We start from the raw sequence: 18,181 nt of genomic DNA on the forward strand, positions 1-18,181 counted from the left end.
TGATTTCAGTCAGAGGAGTTAACAAAAACTTTTTATCAGGAACACTGGCAGCCAAGGACACTCTCTGTGTGCACGGCTCCCCCTCCCTTCCTTCCTAAGCCAAGTTCTTCACTGTGATAACTTCAAGGTCTCTTCTGCCGGCCAGCAACTTCTCCGGTTAACCCTTCTCTCTCCTGATATTGCCTGAAAAAGAAATGTTGAATTAACAGTCAAAGATACATGGATTTTGGTCATTTGAGTTCAATGGGCTACAAATACTTGCCATTATTTAAGAGAATTGGTTTCAAGTTATTGTTGGTTAAGATAAAAAAAACTGTATCGCCGGGCGGTGGTGGCGCACGCCTTTAATCCCAGCACTCGGGAGGCAGAGCCAGGCGGATCTCTGTGAGTTCGAGGCCAGCCTGGGCTACCAAGTGAGTTCCAGGAAAGGTGCAAAGCTACACAGAGAAACCCTGTCTCGAAAAACCAAAAAAAAAAAAAAAACTGTATCAAATTCCAAGTAAAGGATAGCTCAATGAATTAAATAAAAAAAGATGTTTTAAGATGTAATGTTTTTATAAAAATATAAAGGTCTGAGATATAAAGATAAAAGTTTAAATAAATGATTTTTTGGTTTGAGGAAGCAGTTTAAGATGTAAAAATTTAAAGCTTAAGCATGTCATGAGGGTTTGAGTATGTGATATCTTGGGTCTGAGTAAGTAGTTTGAGGTATAAAAATATGGAACTTGAAAGTCTAACTCTAAAGTTTAAGTAAGTTGTAAGGTTTGAGTATAAGTAAAATTTATGTAGGGTCTAAGATGTAAAGGTTTTAGGTATGGGAATATAAAAAGAATGTTTTGGGAAGAAGGAAAGTATGTAAAATGCAAGTTATTGGGATGGGTAAAAGCAAGTTATAAAGGTCTGAGGATAAAAAGGCTTAAATAATGGTTTAAAAAGTGACTTGAGGTGTATAAAAGAATGAAACATGTTTCAGATTTCTTTCTCTTGCTAGTCTGCTGTTACATTGAGACTCCAAAGGGTCATAGTTTTAAAAATGTCTGTCTACCCTGCAGGTATGAATGAAAATGTGGCCACATGTATGTTTAGTTTTGAATGTCTGAATTTGCATGTCCTTTGTGTTAAGGAACACAAGTTAATACTAGTCATCCGGCTATCTAGATACTAGTTTAAAGCATACACTGTTCTATTTAAATAAAAAGAAAAAAACAGAACCTGAGAGGTGCATTTGACTAATATATATACAGGAGAACAAATTAGCCAGGTTGTTACCAAACTTAGAGATGTTTTGAAGATTAGGCCTAGATTTGTTTAGCTCAGATATATTTAGTAGATAATGGTCCTCAAACCCATCAAAGACCTGATGACTATGGCATTTAAATTATTTGATAAAAAGCTTACTATATACAAACAGAGACTCCCAGCTCCTAGCAATGACTCCCAAGGTCTCCAAAGAAGATATGGAACAACAACAAGACGCCACCTGAATTGCAGATGACACTGGCCACTGGGCAAGATGCTCTGACTCAACACCTGCTGCCAGGGATCAGGCCCAGAATGGACAAATGAGACACTGACAAGATAAAGTCAGTCTTTACCAAGTTGCTCCTCCACAGGGAGAATTTCATGTTATGATCCCAGCAGCCAAGACTGATGCTGTCCTGACACCTGTCCTGCCAACGATATGAAGACTACAGGAGCCTGAGATGATGGCGATCTGGGTAATGGATAGTTTCTGTCATTTTTTCAAATAAATTTGGAAGTCTGCACTCAGGTAAAATTTATCCTTCTCAGGTCTTTGATGACTGGACTAGCTATGGCTTTGTCAGTTTAGTACCTGAGTGTGGTGGTATTGTGTTCCCCGAAATATTGTGCACCCTAATAAACTTATCTGGGGTCAGAGACAGAAAAGCCACAATATTAAACATAGAGGATAGACAGTGGTAGCACACGCCCTTAATCCCAACACTTGGGAGGCAGAGCTAGGCAGAAATCCATGTGTTCAAAGATACAGCCAAACATGGTGACTCATGCCTTTAATCCCAGGGAGTGATGATAGAAGGCAGAAAGGTATATAAAGCGTGAGGACCAGGAACAAGAAACATTTGGCTTGGTTAAGCATTTGGCCTGGTTAAGCATTCAGGCTTTTGAGCAGCAATTCAGCTGAGACCCATTCTGGATGAGGACTCAGAGGCCTCCAGTCTGAGGAAACAAGACCAGCTGAGGATCCGGCGAGGTGAGGTAGCTGTGGCTTGTTCTGGTTCTCTGATCTTCCAGTTCACCCCAATACCTGGCTCAGGTTTGATTTTTTTTAATAAGAACTTTTAAGATTCCTGCTACACCTGAGTTTTCCACAAGGTTGCAGCCACCTTATTAATTGATTGATCAATGAATTAATTAATTAAAGCTAATAAATCTCTTAGAAAAAGATAAACAGGTTCTGAATATAGACTTACAGATGCTTTTCATTGGGCCAAAGACATTTCAGTCCAATATATAGCTGGCTCTCTAGATAGAAAAGGCAGTATGGATTTCAGGGCAAATTGATAATATTATAATTACTGAGACAATGGGTCTGAAAGTTCCAAATAAGTTCACAAATTTTAACTCCTGTTCCTAGTTTATATCTGTCTCAACAGGTTTCCACTTGGCTGACAGATACATCCAAGCATCATTTGCTGGCAACAACCTACTCCAATTGACTGTGAGCCCTGAACTTGCTGAAAGCTGATATGGACCAATTCAGTCTATATACATACCATCTCTACAGCTGGTCAATAAAACGTTCCCTCCTTGTCTTTGACTAACATTTTGGCTTTCCAGGGCCCTGCCAACAATGTCCCAATGTCAGCAGGAAGTAATTACAGAAGAGAAAACATCACCCTTGTTTTCTCCCCTAGAATGTTAGCTCAAAAGGCAATTTATGTCATAGGGAACCTGAGATAAAGTAATAACTGGTCCCCATTCTCATTTCTGAGTTGGCTCAGGATAAGGAACTCTGTCAGCCATCACAGGGCTTTTGGCCCTTGTGCTTCTGCTAATTACTGTTGGCTCTTATGTCACTGATGTCTTAACTAAATGATGATTCTTGTCTGGGTACCACTAAACTGAGGATGCTAGAATCCCAAAATCCACCCCTGAACCCATGACACACTAATGTGTCACTAATGCTCACTTTGCCATTGATAATGGGAAAACTCTTATGTTCTGGTCCAATTAGTCTCCAATATGATCTACTACCCTGGTCATAAAGTCTTTTACCAAAAAGAAATATCTCCAAGATTGGAGATGATATACTACTCAAGTAGAGAATGAAAGGCCCAAGTAGATGCCATAACAGGCTGCTCAGTCTTCTCTCAGAGATCAGGCCTCAATTTCAGTTTCCTGAGACTTGAGCAAGCAGTTTCTGGGAGGCCGATGAACAAAACATAGTCCTTGCAGTAGCTCCCTTTCTGCACGTACTCTGACTGCTCAAGGTTCAGCCGTTGTTTACTGTCTGGGACTCTTCAACAGCTTAGAGCTATGTGCATGGGTCAATGTGAACGTGCAAGGCCAGCTAGCCTCCATGGCAGCTCAAGGACAGAGCCTGGGCCACTGAGTCAACCCCCACACTCAGTATGTGCTGGGCCAGCCAGCCCCCATGGAAGCTCAAGGACAAAGCCTTGGACTTGTCCAGGACTGCCTTCAAAATATAATTGTTACCCCCAACCAGTAAATTCAAAGGTTATATACCCTCACCCAATCATCTGATGCCAAGGTTTGTACCACCCTGCTTGTGGTTTTTCCCTTTACAAACCTCTCACCCTGGGAGCTCAGGGCCGTCCTCCTCCACCCGCTGTGTCCAGTGTTGGACACGGACCAAGCCTGGGTTTGCTTGTTATCAGTAAACCCCTGTGTGTTTAGTATCTGATATCGGCTCTGTGGTGGTCTTGTTCAGGTGTCTCACGAGGCCGCCACAACAATAACATAAGTAGGCTAACTCTCCATCTCTTCAGATGGAGCAGAGAGAACCTGCAGTAGTTTTGGCTTCTCTGAGTGTCTTGGCTGGACCAAGAGAACCCTGATTCCCAAAGAAAGAACACAGATTTTCAACCATGGGGGTAGATGAAGGGCAAGGGTAAACAAACAATTGACATAAAGAACTGATCAGGAAGACTAGGAGAGCCTGTCACAATGTTCCAGACTGTCTGACTGCCTGGGGATTCAAAGACCCCCTCACATGGCTATCCCACCTTAAAAAGAGGGTCACTGATGTTTACAGAGTGAGACATATCCCTGGAGAGAAATGAATGCCATAATCCTCCGCATCCTAGAAGCCCTTCTGAAAATGTTTTTCTTTTTTGGTTTCTTTGAGACAGGGTTTCTCTGTGTAGTTTTTGGTGCCTGTCCTGGATCTCACTCTGTAGACCAGGCTAGCCTCGAACTCACAGAGATCCTGGCTCTGCCTCCCAAGTACTGGTATTAAAGGCGTGTGCCACCACTGCCCGTCCTGAAAGTGTTTTAACATACACTTTAGAAGGGTTCTTGGGCAGCTTCAATTCCTTCTATCACAAGGGCAAGTGGCAGACTGACTTAAAGATACAGAGACAAACAATACAGACACAGGCAACAACAACCAGACCAATCACAGGTGGCCATCAAGCAGACATTCATCCTATACGCACAGACTCTAAAACAGGATCCAAGGACTGGACTGGTAGTGTCGGACCTCCCTTCATGTGTCCTTTTTAACTGGCACCTTCTACAGAGTGAACTTATCTCCAGAGGTGTTCAGACCAAATGACTTTCATTTTACTCTTTTGAGTGGCAATGTCGGGGTGCTTTGGAGATCTCAGCAGCAATTCATCAGAGAGGATTTCCTGGGGCTCTGGACTATCTCAGGTCACATGTCCCCTAAGAGTTTTCTCTACCTGGTTCACTCTTCATCGTTCTTGGGGGTCCCAAGGCCCTAAGCATCTGGGTCCAGTCTCTGGGATCTTGGTGGGACCTCCAAAATATTGCTGGGAGCTCACTCAGACAAAGTGTATATAGTCAATTGAAAGTCTTTATTCCGGTCTGGGACCACACCCAAGTGAACAGGACCCTGAGTATAGCCCCTAGTGTCCATGATACAGGTGGTTTGTTTGTTTGTTTGTTTTTCAAAGGCAGAAATTATGTCCTGGCATCTTGTTCGGCAGCTGCAGGGGGCTTCGCAGAAGTAAGCATTTGAAGCAAGCAAGTTTAACAGAAGCTAAAATAAGCAGTTAGTTGGAGGGGGTTCTGCACAAACAGGCAGCTAAGTTAAGTTAGGTGGAGGGGATTCCATACAAACAGGCAGTTTAACAGAAGCTAAATTAGTTAGAAAATCCTGACCCTTGGTTCCTAGAACAGAGTTTGGTAGTTTTCTGTAAGCTTCTCTATCAAGGAGATTAGATTATAATTAAACCTGGAAAGGCTTCAGCAAGAATACAAAATGGAGGAACCTCTGTATGGTCTTGCTCCATCACATTCCCCACTGGTTCTATGGCCGTGCACCAGGAATTCTTTTGTTTCTATTCCCCATAATATAGGTTAAAGGCATTTGTGCAATCACACCCAACTTGTTATATGGGTATTGGGATCTAAACTTGTTCTCATGGTTGTACAGCAAGCATCTTAACCACCAAGCAATCCCATCCCTGTGATACATTCTTTTTCTGTGGTACACTCTTATTTGTAATGGTCTTGTAAAGAATGAAAAACACATAGATGAGTATCAAGCATGATATTTCAGACCTTCAGATTAGGTACGTAGGTTTTGATTTTCTGTTTTATTTTTATACACATTAGACCTGAATTTTAAGGGGACAAGCAATTGGTAAGCATAGAATTAGTGGAAGCAGAAATAGTAATTCAAGATACTAGGAAAAGGCTGCATTATTATTACATATGGACAGAATGAATATTTTCTTTACTTGGTCTCTGGTTTACATTGGAGGTGGCAAGAAATGATGTAGTTTATCTTCTGAATGAAGCTTGTGCTTTCTCACTTGGTTCAGAGCACATGCCACAACTAGAAATCCATTACACAAAGGCTTTTTCTTAACACTTTGCTGTCTCAGCCACATGGATCTAATTCACTCTTATCCAGGAGTAAACATCTTGCAAGTATCTAGTTTTGTATGATTCTTTTTTTTTTTTTTTTTTTTTTTTGGTTTTTCGAGACAGGGTTTCTCTGCGTAGCTTTGCGCCTTTCCTGGAGCTCACTTGGTAGCCCAGGCTGGCCTCGAACTCACAGAGATCCGCCTGGCTCTGCCTCCCGAGTGCTGGGATTAAAGGCGTGCGCCACCACCGCCCGGCATTTGTATGATTCTTAAAATAACATTGAAACAATAGTTGTCATACAGAATCTGCTCTCAACCTCAAGTTAAGATATGTGTGTGCAGATTGCTGTAGCTCAGATCCTCTGCTTATGTTGCCTGTCACCAGTGGTCTTTTCTGCATCTTTTCAAAGTAGCTGAGTAATCTGGCCATCAGTTTTGAATTATGTCATCAATGCACACAGAAAGATGTTACCTTAGTTACCAAGAGCAGGGGGGAAAATGACAGAAAGAAATAATATGCTATAAGCCAATCTCAAAAGGAAAAACATTTATATAATATCTCATGCCTAGTGCATTTCATTTTATCATTAGATAAAAAAATCTCATTTACTCTGATTTTAAATTATTATAAAATACCACAAGTATATTAGTTTCAAAACTAATCTAGAATTTAATGAATCAACATTTGTATCTAAATGTAAAAATAAAAACAAAGGTAGGTCTATAATACGATCCACCTATACAATTCTTAGGTGCATACCTGAAGGACTCTAAATCATCATCATATCACAGATATCACTGCACATCTGTGTTTATTGCAGCACTATTCATAACCAATTTTATAGAACTAGCGTAGATGACAGCCAAAAGGTACACAGGATAAAGAACATGTGGCATATAGATAGTAGAGGTTCATGCATCCATAAAGAAGAATAAACTAAACTGTGGTTGGGATGTAATGTATGAGAGAAGAATTTTTAAAAAAGGGAAAAATAATAAATTATTTCTTTTGAACAAAAATTGATACAACTTTAAATCATCACATGTATTACATGTTTTCTCTCATTTGTCAATATTATATTTTACATAGATTCATAAAATCATTTATTTATATAGGCCATGAAAGTGGAAGTGAGACAGGAGTTCAGTTCCCAGCACCTGAGGGACTAGGGACAGAGTATTGACAGGCAGATAAGGACAGGGACCACAATAGAAAATAATTAAGAAGGCAAAGTTTTGGCTTCTTCCTCACTGTCTGGACCTCAAACAAAGGACTGGAGGACTTTTTGTCCTGCCAGTAGGGCTGCATCCCTGCTGGTGGACAGATCTGACAAGTTCAAGGCTAGACAGGACACTATACAGCTTCTCTATCAGCTTCTCTTTCTTTGTTTAAACTGACCAACTTTAAATTAAGGGATGGACACCTCCTTCTGCTCGCTGTCCTGACACACACACAAATACTCCAGTCCTTCCAGTCCACCAAAGGCTCTTAATAACTTCAGCCCTTTGGAAGAGATAGTACTTCAGCTTTTTTTAAATTTTATTTAAGTATACAGTATTCTGCCTGCCTGCATGCCTGCAGGCCAGAAGAGGGCGCCAGATCTCATTACAGATGGTAATTACAGTGGTTGCTGGGAATTGAACTCAGGTACTTCAGCTTTTTTTTTTTTTTTTTTTTTTTTTTTTTTTTTTACGGGTTCATCCTTTTATTGCGTATGTTAACAAAAGAGGTTTAGTCAAAAAGACCAAAGCCCATGTCGTCATCGGACTCCTCAGATTCTTCCTTCTTTGCTTCCACTTTCTTCTCCTCAGCTGGGGCAGCAGCAGTCGAGGGGGCAGGACCGCCCGCTGGCGCGGCTCCAGCTGCTGGAGCAGGCCCACCAGCCCCTACGTTGCAGATGAGGCTCCCAATGTTGACATTGGTCAGGGCCTTTGCAAACAGGCCAGGCCAGAAGGGTTCAACATTGACACCAGCTGCTTTAATGAGGGCATTGATCTTGTCCTCCGTGACCGTCACCTCGTCGTCGTGCAGGATGAGGGCGGAGTAGATGCAGGCGAGCTCCGAGACGGAGGCCATGTTGCGGACTGCCGGCACGGTGCTAGTCACCAGATGAGAGGGCCTCATCCCAACGCGGCCTTAGCTTCCTCGGAAGAACCGAGCACCTTGGTGGCAGCTGAGGAAAGCTCAGCTTTTTTTTTTTTTTTTTTTTTTTTTTTTTTTTTTTTTTTTTTTTTTTAAGTATACAGTATTCTGCCTGTATGTATGCTTGCAGGTCAGAAGAGGGCGCCAGATCTCGTTACAGATAGTAATTAGCCACCATGTGGTTGCTGGGAATTGAACTCAGGACCTCGGGAAGAAACAGCCAGTGTTCTTAACCTCTGAGCCATCTCTCCAGCCCCAACCCCTTCTGATTTGCAAGTGTGCCTTGCTCCTTGCTGTATCTGTTCCCTCACCTTTTAAAAAACCTTTCTTCACTAGGGCCGGGCGGTGGTGGCGCACGCCTTTAATCCCAGCACTCGGGAGGCAGAGCCAGGCGGATCTCTGTGAGTTCGAGGCCAGCCTGGGCTACCAAGTGAGTTCCAGGAAAGGCGCAAAGCTACACAGAGAAACCCTGTCTCGAAAAAACAAAAAAAAAAAAAAAAAAAAAACCTTTCTTCACTACCTGATTCTAACTTCTATGTCTAAGGTTCCGTCCCCACCCCACCCCCCATCCCCGCTGCTACCAGTTTTCCTGCCTTTTAATTTTTGGGTTTTTTTTTTTTTGAGACATCCCTGGCTGTCCTGGAACTCTCTTTGTAGACCAGGCTGGCCTTGAACTCAGAGACCTGCCTGCCTCTGCCTCCAGAATGCTGGGAATAAAGGCGTGCACCACCATTGCCCAGTTCTGCCTTTTTTTAATTGGCAGAGAAAACAAACCTGATTCAGACCTCTAAGATTAGTGGTTCTCACCCTTCCTAATACTGTGATTCTTTAATATAGTTCCTTATGTTGTGGTGACCCACAACCATAAAATTATTTTCGTTGCTACTTCATAACTGTGTTTTCCTACTGTTATGAATTGTAATGTAAACATCAGTGTTTTCCAGTGGTCTTAGATGACCCCTGTGAAACGGTCATTCAACTCCCAAGGGGTAATGATCCCCATATTGAGAACCCCTGTCCTAGATATTAACATATTCACATGAAGTGACTCCTAACTGTTGTAACTGCTGGTCCAAATAATCTGATCCCATCTTGTGGTCTTTCTGGGTACTTCAGTCATGTGCACAAACACTCAACACAGACATACATACATACATAAAAATTACTAAAAAACCCATCTAGACACAATGAGCTGTGGAAACTGTGTCTGTAAGTCTCAAGAGAAGTGTGTGTGTGTGTGTGTGTGTGTGTGTGTGTGTGTGTGTGTGTGTCTGCGCGCTGCCATGACCATGGCTCAAAGCCACCATACACCATACAGGTACACAAAACATAACAGCTTTACTTCCTGCTGTTCTTTCAACTGACATTGGAACCTGATTTTATGTTTAAAGAATTTTAAATATTTGTTATATCCTATGTATGTGTGTTCTGTATTTGTGGATGTGGATGTGAGTGCAGGTGCCCACAGAAGCCAGAAGAGTGCATGGATCCCCTGCAAATGGAGTTGCAGGGGGTTGTGTGCCACTCCATGTCGGTGGTGCACACTGAATTCAGGCTCTCTGCAAAAACAATACCAACTCTTAACAGATGAGCCATCTCTCCAGCCCAGAACTTCACTTGCTATAGCTTGGTGACATTGATAATAAGGAGACACGGGGAAGACTCAACAAGGAGAAGAGGACTGAAGGCTGGATGCTAGAAATCCCAAACCTCATGTTCCACAGTCACTATAGAAGGGAACAGAAGGTGGGAAGCCACCACAGAAGAAGTTTATGGTACCTCAAGCACATGGCTTTGGTCCACAGTAAAAAACAAACAAACAAACAAACAAAAACTGATGGATACACTAGAAGTTTCAGTCCAGTATCCCATATATAAATCAGAAATTCCTTCAGTGAATCAAGTCTTAATAATAGGAAATATACATAGTCAAATATTACCCCAAGGGAGATTATATCCTGATATTAGCTTGGTGGTCTTGTTTTTTCATTAGCCTTAGCTGGCAAAATATACTATTGCAATGGCTTACTGTTGTATTAGCTTTAAAAACCTAGAACCAAGGATAGCAGAGATGTGATACTTCTTGTTATAAATCTTTATAATTTCTGGAAACCATTAATATTCAGTGTGCAAACAAAGTAGTTATCCTTAGAATATCCTTCCCAGGGTCTAGGAGTTGTTAGTCTTATCAAGTACTTAGCATAGTGTGTAACCAACTTTTCCTTGATCTTTAAACTTGTCAGGAGTCAAATCATTGTGTTAACAAAGGATAGAGCTTCCACAAGCTGTTACCAATGTTCTAGCATCCTATAAGATCAATGAAGCAGATGAAACTTCCAACTATCTCCAAATATCAATTTTGATAATGTCATTGTTCTGACAATGCAGAAGCATTTCATAAATTCAGGAAATGAAACAATAAGAATTACTAATTCAGGAAATAAAAGATGAAATCATATCTTTGTGAGAAACCTTTTTTTCTCCTCAGTAAATATTAAGTTTAGATAAAGAAACTTAGACAGTCATTTTTAGCTTTGCATTCTTACTAATATTAGACCATATCAGTCAAGGCACAACAAACTCATTTTTAGAGATAAATATTCAACATTAGTGCTTGGCATTGAAATGGGCTGAAACTACAATTATTTCAGAGATCAGAAACTGATTAGAGGTCAGTGTCCTGTCTTAGGTTCACGTAAACTTAGAGGAGTTCTGTAATAATTGTGTGTGGGGTGGGGCAGGGAGTCATGCATGTATGCAGCAACACATATGTTCACCCATGCTTAGGAAAAATTTTCTTGTGTAAGTTCAATAAATACAATTAAAGAAACAGGTATAACAAAATATTAAGAATATCTAACTCCACTCTATTTTAGCTAGATAAGGAACTAGTGACAAATTAGGTTTTTTAAAATTCTCATATTTACTCTTGGATTCAAACTTAAGGTGTTGGTATTTTAAAATTACTTTTGGGGGGCATTTATGATAGTTTCTCTGTGTAATAATAACCTTGGCTGTCCTGGAACGGGCTCTGTAGACCTGGCTGACCTTGAATTCAGAGATCTACCTGCTGCTGTCTCCTGAGTGCTGGGATTAAAGGAATGAACCACCACTGCCCAGCTTAAAAATAATTTTTATTTTATGTGTATATTTGTTTTGCTTCTGTGTCTGTACACCATGTGCATGCTTGGTTCACTTAGGAGTCAGAAGAGGACATCAGATTCCGGAATCCCCTGTGGCTGAAGTTATAGATGACTGTGAGCCACTATGTGGGTGCTAGGAATTAAACCCCGGTCCTCTGGAAGAGCAGCCAGTGTTCTTCATCACTGAGCCATCTCTCCCAACCCTTAAGATATTGATTTTGGTGACATTAAGAGAGGCAGAGGGAATGACACGTATTAGTAATAGTTATTCTTGCGCATCTAGAATTGCTTCTTAAACCCCTGGTGGCCCAGGACTTGGCCCACACTTTCTTGTTGGGTGTCTCATCAAACTCTTAAAAAATCAATCAATCAAACAAACAAACAAAAAACCCAAAAGCAAAACAGACAAGCAAAGGAACAAAGCCTTTTACTGAGAAGCCAGATCCAGAGAAATGTTCAGGAAAGCATTTTCCCATACTCTCCAGGAGAGGGCATGAGTTTACCATTTTTGCTGTCTAGCTCAATTTTAAGTTCTTCTTCTTCTTCTTCTTCTTCTTCTTCTTCTTCTTCTTCTTCTTCTTCTTCTTCTTCTTCTTCTTCTTCTTCTTCTTCTTCTTCTTCTTCTTCGACAAGTTTTTTCTGCAAAGGGGCTTTTTTCAGTTAAGAATTGAACTGTGTCATGAATAAAATGATTTGACTTCATGAGGTTTAGTAGAATTTGATAACCACTATGAAATCCCCTATAAGACCCTCAAAAATCTATGTAGAATGCACTACTGCTCCCAAAATAACAAGATTCCACTCAAACTCCATTGGTAAAATTACCCTGGGACTTTCAGGCTTTTTGTTCTTCCTTAATTGTGCTTTATCAACTGTTCTGCATTTCTCTTTCTATTAGCTATTGTGCTTATGATCTATGTTAAAAAAATGTCCTTTGGCAGATCTCCAATACTGCTAAGAAAAAAAAATCCCAAGGCACAGGTGTAGTTGGATTTTTCTTTGGGCTACTAGCTCACAAATAATGACAGTGAGAAATTATTAATTATGAAAACTCGGGCTTGTTCTTCTTACAATTTAAATTAACCAATTTTTATTCATCTGTGTTTTACCATGTGGCGGTTTACCTTTCTTTCATTCTGTATGTCTGACATACTCGTGTCTTGATGATGTCTCTCTGCCTCTCAATTTTCTCCTCCGGCTTCTTTGCTCTACTAGGAAGTCCCACCTATACCTCCTGCCTAGCTATTGGCTGTTCAGCTCTTTATTAAACCAATTAGAAGGTGCCTTGGCAAAGATACATCTTCACTGTGTAAATAAATATTCTGCAACACACAGGTAACAAGAGAGAAGGCATTCTAATATTATCACACCAAAGAAACCTTCTGCATAGCATAGGAAATCAGAGAGTGATTACACAAGCCACAGAATGTAAGAAAACATTTTGTAAGCTATTCATTCAGTAGGGAGTTCACACACAGAATTTATAAGAAACTCAAGGAGCTAATAGAAACAGTAACAACAAACCTCACCTCCTAGTTTCCTTCTTTCTTATCTGATGTGATAAAACATTGACCAAAAGTATGCTGGGGAGGAAAGTATTTATTTCACTTTACATTTTCAGGTAACAGTTCATCACTAATGAAAGTTAGGGCAGGACCCTGGAGTCATAAATTGAAACAGAAGTCAAGAAAGAATGCTGCTTGCTGGCTTGGCCTCCATGACTTTCTCAGCTTGATTTTTTTTATATAACCCAGGACCACTTGCTTAGGAATGGTGCCACCCATGGTGGTCTGTGCCCTTCAACATAACTAATTAATCAAGACTTCAGGGCCTAGAGACATGGCCACAGCCCAGTCTTATACAGACAATTCTTCAATTGAGATTCCCACTTCCAAGTATCTAGATTTGTGTGAAGTTGATAAAACCAACCAGCACACACTAAAAATAATTAATTTAAAATGTGGACCATAGACATAAGCAGGTATTTTGAAATAAATAAATATACAAATGATTTATAGGCATGTGTAAAAATCTCAGCATTACTAATCAAGAAATGTGAATGAAAACAACAGTGAGATATCATCTCACTCTTATTAAAATGTTTATTATCAACGACTGACAATAACAAGTGGGGGGGGACAAAGAGAAAGAGGAAAAAGAGTTTTCATATAGTGCTGGGGAAATGTAGATTATTGTAGGCATTGTAGAAAACAGCATGGCGGCAACTCAGAAAATTTAAAATAAATCTACCGTACAATCTAACAATATTACCACTACCTGAAAGAAATGAAAACATCAGAGACATCTGCACTTTTGTCCTTATTGTAACACTGTAACAGCCCTAAACTGAAGTCAATCTATAAGTAGTCACTGATTGATGAATGGATAATGAAAATGTGATGGATATACATAACACAGAACACTACTCTGCCACAAAATGTTGCAATCTGAAACAAAATGGATGGAATTAGAGGACATTATGCAAAGTTGAAATAAACCAGGCACAGTAAGAAAAATACCACATGATCTCAGTCACATAGGTCTAAAGATGTTGATCTTTTTTTCTTTTAGGCTTTTCGACAGGGTTGCTCTGTGAAACAGTCCTGGCTGTCTTGGACAGCCTCGAACTCACTGAGATCCGTCTGCCTGTGCCTCCTGAGTGCCGGGATTAAAGGTGTGTGCCAGAAGCTGAGGAGGGCAGTGGGGAGGATAGAGAAAACCTGGTTGAGGGACACTAATTCTCCAAATCCTATCCAGAGAGTAACTGCATTCGACAGCAAACCATTTAACTTTTTCTAATGAGCAGACCACAACAAAACAAGTAATTCTTTCCACAGTTGGACAATGTTTGCTGAGGTCAGCAGAATCCCTGATAAGAGCAAAGGTATAGTATACAGTAGCATTCAACTTTTCTACAGTCTGGCTTTGTCTGTGCTTTATGCTAACTGAGCCTATTAGTCACCTCTGCTACTTTAACAGTATATCATGCTCTAAACTCAGGTTTCTGTTAAATCAGATGAGGCATTGATAACATTACAATAATTGCCCATAGTCTTCCACTTCCTCATAAAAACTCGTAACAAATGAATTTACTCATCAAGAGGAGCTTGTATGGGTCATTCTTTGGGCTGTAGGTATAATTCCCATTGGGAGTGTATTTTAATTTTATATCTTCCCAGAAAAGTTATGCAACATTTGGTGCCCAAGTAGAGACCCAAGAGATGTAAAGGTAAGCCAGGACAGAACATCAATGAGGATGATACTTAGGTAGCCATCCTTCTCCCAGATGGTGTGGAATAGCATGCCTTCCAGATGTGTGTGGCTTAGTATGACTATGGAAGATGCTTTATAGCTAAATAGGATGCATTGTGGGCAGGACAAGCTCTTTCTCTTTGTTTTTCCCTCTCTCCTCCCCCAATATCCCAGTCCTTCAGGGAAAAGGCAAAGTAACCATTTGCTACCCCTCCTTAGTGTTTCAGGGGGTACAAAAGTCTTTTGTATCCTAAAGTGCAATTACAAGATGAACATACAAAGCTTTTTTGTTCCCTGTACATTTTGTCTCCTTTCTCCCTTTTCTTGTTGAATGCAAACTGAACAGGTTGCTTTTTGTCCTTCAAAGTCATGTGAAGGTGTTACTATCTTGGGCAGGATAGCTGTGCATGGTCAGGTGATCTTAGTTTTTTTCCTTCCGTTGTAAATGTAGTTTGAATTCAGCTTTCTTTTTATAAGTTAATGATTTGTTATACTACTTTGTCTCATGACTAGATTTTAAGTATAAAGTATTTTATTATATTAAGGGAGGAAAAAGGGATAAGAATGTATCACGGAAGAAATGTATTAAGATAAGTGCCATGTTGGCCTGCCATGAGATGGGACTGACAGCAAACCCAGTACCTCCAGGCAGTGGTAGCACACGCTTTAAATCCCAGCTCTGGGGAGGCAGAGGCAGGCAGATCTCTGTGAGCCAGAGGCCAGCCTGGTTTAGTTCCAGGGCAACCAGGGATACACAAAGAAACCCTGTCTCTTTTAAAAAACTGAAAAAAAAAGAGAAAAAGAAAAGGAAAAAGAAAGAAAGGAAGGAAGGAAGGAAGGAAGGAAGGAAGGAAGGAAGGAAGGAAGGAAGGAAGGAAGGAAGGAACCTCAGTACCATCTCGGTATGTTTATGGAAATGTCCAGAGCCAAAGCAGCAGTTCCCCAAGGCAGGAAAAGATGAATGTGTTCAAGCTATACCTATAGCACTTCATGCACTGGAATTAGAAGTCCTCATGCGGTGGGGTTCCAACCCCCCCGCCTCCCCTCAGATGATATTACTTGTAAGAAACAAGCACCATGCTTATTTGGAGGTGGGGGACAGGCAATCATCCTGTCTAGGAGTATACCATCTGTATATCTTCCCTGAAAGAAAGGATAAGATGTGTTTCCTTAAGGAGTTTCAAAGATAGTGGCATTCTGGTAGTGGTTGGGAAAAAAAAAACAATTTATTGGTTTTTAGAGATAACAGTATTAATAATTGCAAGGTGTCTTAGTGTTTCTATTGTTATGATAAAATACCATAACCATAATCAACTTGGGAAGGAGAAAGTTAATTTCCATTACACTTCTACATCACAGTCCATTCTCTAGGGAAGACAGGGTAGGAACTCAAGGCAGATACCTGGAGGCAGGAAATGAAGCAGAGGCCAAGGAGGGGTGCTCCTTACTGGTTTGATCCTTAAGGCTTGCTCAAGTCTGTGTTCTTCCAGCACTCTAGCCTAGAGCTGACACAGCCCACAGTGAGCTGGGCATTCCCACATTCATCATCAGTCAAGAAAATGTCCCCAAAAGCTTGCCCACAGACGAATCTAGTTGAGGTATTTTCTCAGTTGAGGTTCCTTCTTCTAAAATGACTCAAATGGTGTCAAGTTGACATAAAAACTAGCCAGCACAACGGGTATTAATTCCAGTGAGTAAGATCTTTTGTCTAGGCCAAGGTAGATTTCCTTTATCGCCACATAAATTGCTACCACACATCTATTTTCTCCATCACCCTGCCGAAGGAATTTGATGTTGAAATACACTCAAAGAGACTGTTTAACTGATTAGAATTAAATTCTAAATACAGTTTCAGATACCACTGGCTGAACTGTTTAAACAATGCAATTTTGTTAGAAAATGAATTTTTACCATTTTGGAAATATTTTCTGGGTGAGAAGTCAAATAGAATTTTCTGTTTTAAAGTGAGAAATCATTTGAATCTTTTCATACAATATATTTTGATCATTTTCCCCTCCATCAACTATTTCTAGATCCTCCCTGCCTCCCTGCTCACCAAAAATTAAAATGAGAAGTTAATTTCTGGTATAATACAATATGTAATCTAAGGATATGGAAATTTATATGCAGATGATAGTGTGGTGGGGTGGCACAGCCACATCCGATGGAAACAACCAAGATCATAAAGCAACACAGATACTTGACACAGATCCAGTAACTGGCTGCTGTGGCACTTTTGGTTTTGATCTCCACCTGTTGCATGCTTGGGGGGGGGCTTTTAATATTTGTACAATTTGGGGATATTAGATTTATGGAAACTTCATATAAATAACTTGTGGCCTCTTCCAGGAGTACTGCTTCTAAACTTCCCCCCCAAAAATGTCCAGAGCATACTAACCCCCTACTTTTACGGAAATATCTTCTACTTCAAGACCTTCCTTACTCCTTGGAGGTTGTGACACACAGAGAGGCCAGAGGTCTCTTTATGAGGTTCTGAGATATTCTCGAAATATCTGTCCCTCAGTGAAGATATGTTTGTATGTGAGGGGGACCCAGGGTTGCCCTACTGCACTCAGAGATCTCTCCGCCTTTGGATGTGAATACACTGAGCTGGTGCCTGCACTAATAAAACTCCTTCCTAGTAAAAAGTCCTCGTTGCCTTTTTTCTTTCTGTGAGAATTCTGTAAGCATGTGAAATGTAGTTTGAACATTTTTCCTGGGTTAGGTGTGACAACAATTTAACAGGGGAGGGGAGGAGGGATGCAGATTTATAATCTTATGCTAGAGTCACCAGTTAAACAGATGCTTTATTGCCCAAGTTCCCTTGTGTATTACTATGCCAAGAGTATAGAGTGAACTTTCCTCAGACTAAGATGTCCTTGACTCGATTATAACTTCCTTCTTCAAAATGAACTTGCTCAAGATACCCACATTCTATTATTATCGCTAGCAAGGGATGATTGTGATAAGAATTTGGCAACGGTATCATCTTATTTTATGAAAAACATAAGTTAATGTGTTAAGAACGAAGTGAAGGTCCCAGTGCACATACACCACACTAGAAAAACACCCATAGGACATAAAACAAGAACAAAGGAAGTCTTTGTAAAATAACTGAAGTGAAGGTACATGAAGGATGAGCTATTGTGAATGAGTGAACATCTTTTAAAAAGATTGAAGCAGGCCAATTTTGCTCTTGTAACCAGCTGAGGAGTGACAGAGGAGCCTAAGAGTTAAAAGTAAGAAGCATGGGAACAGTGAGAGTCAGCTCTTCCAGCATCCTTGTGTTCTAGATGAGCATCTAGCTTTTTTAGTTTTTTTTTTTTTTTTTGGTTTTTCGAGACAGGGTTTCTCTGTGTAGCTTTGCGCCTTTCCTGGAGCTCACTTGGTAGCCCAGGCTGGCCTCGAACTCACAGAGATCCACCTGGCTCTGCCTCCCAAGTGCTGGGATTAAAGGCGTGCGCCACCACCGCCCGGCAACATCTAGCTTTTTTAAAAAGTATTTTTTTTTATTTTCCAGGTTATAATATATATCCCCCTCCCCTTTCTCCTCCAAACCCTCCCGTATATCTCTCCTTGCTCTC

At 40.6% G+C, this 18,181-nt stretch overlaps 1 pseudogene; it reads right to left on the reverse strand.

The window, feature by feature from the left end:
* Window positions 1-7,727: 7,727 nt before the first annotated feature.
* LOC102910856 (large ribosomal subunit protein P1 pseudogene) lies at window positions 7,728-8,187 on the reverse strand (annotated as a pseudogene).
* Between the last annotated feature and the right edge of the window lie 9,994 nt (window positions 8,188-18,181).

This window comes from Peromyscus maniculatus, chromosome X (genome assembly GCF_049852395.1).
Source record: "Peromyscus maniculatus bairdii isolate BWxNUB_F1_BW_parent chromosome X, HU_Pman_BW_mat_3.1, whole genome shotgun sequence".
NCBI classification, from domain to species: Eukaryota; Metazoa; Chordata; class Mammalia; order Rodentia; family Cricetidae; genus Peromyscus; species Peromyscus maniculatus.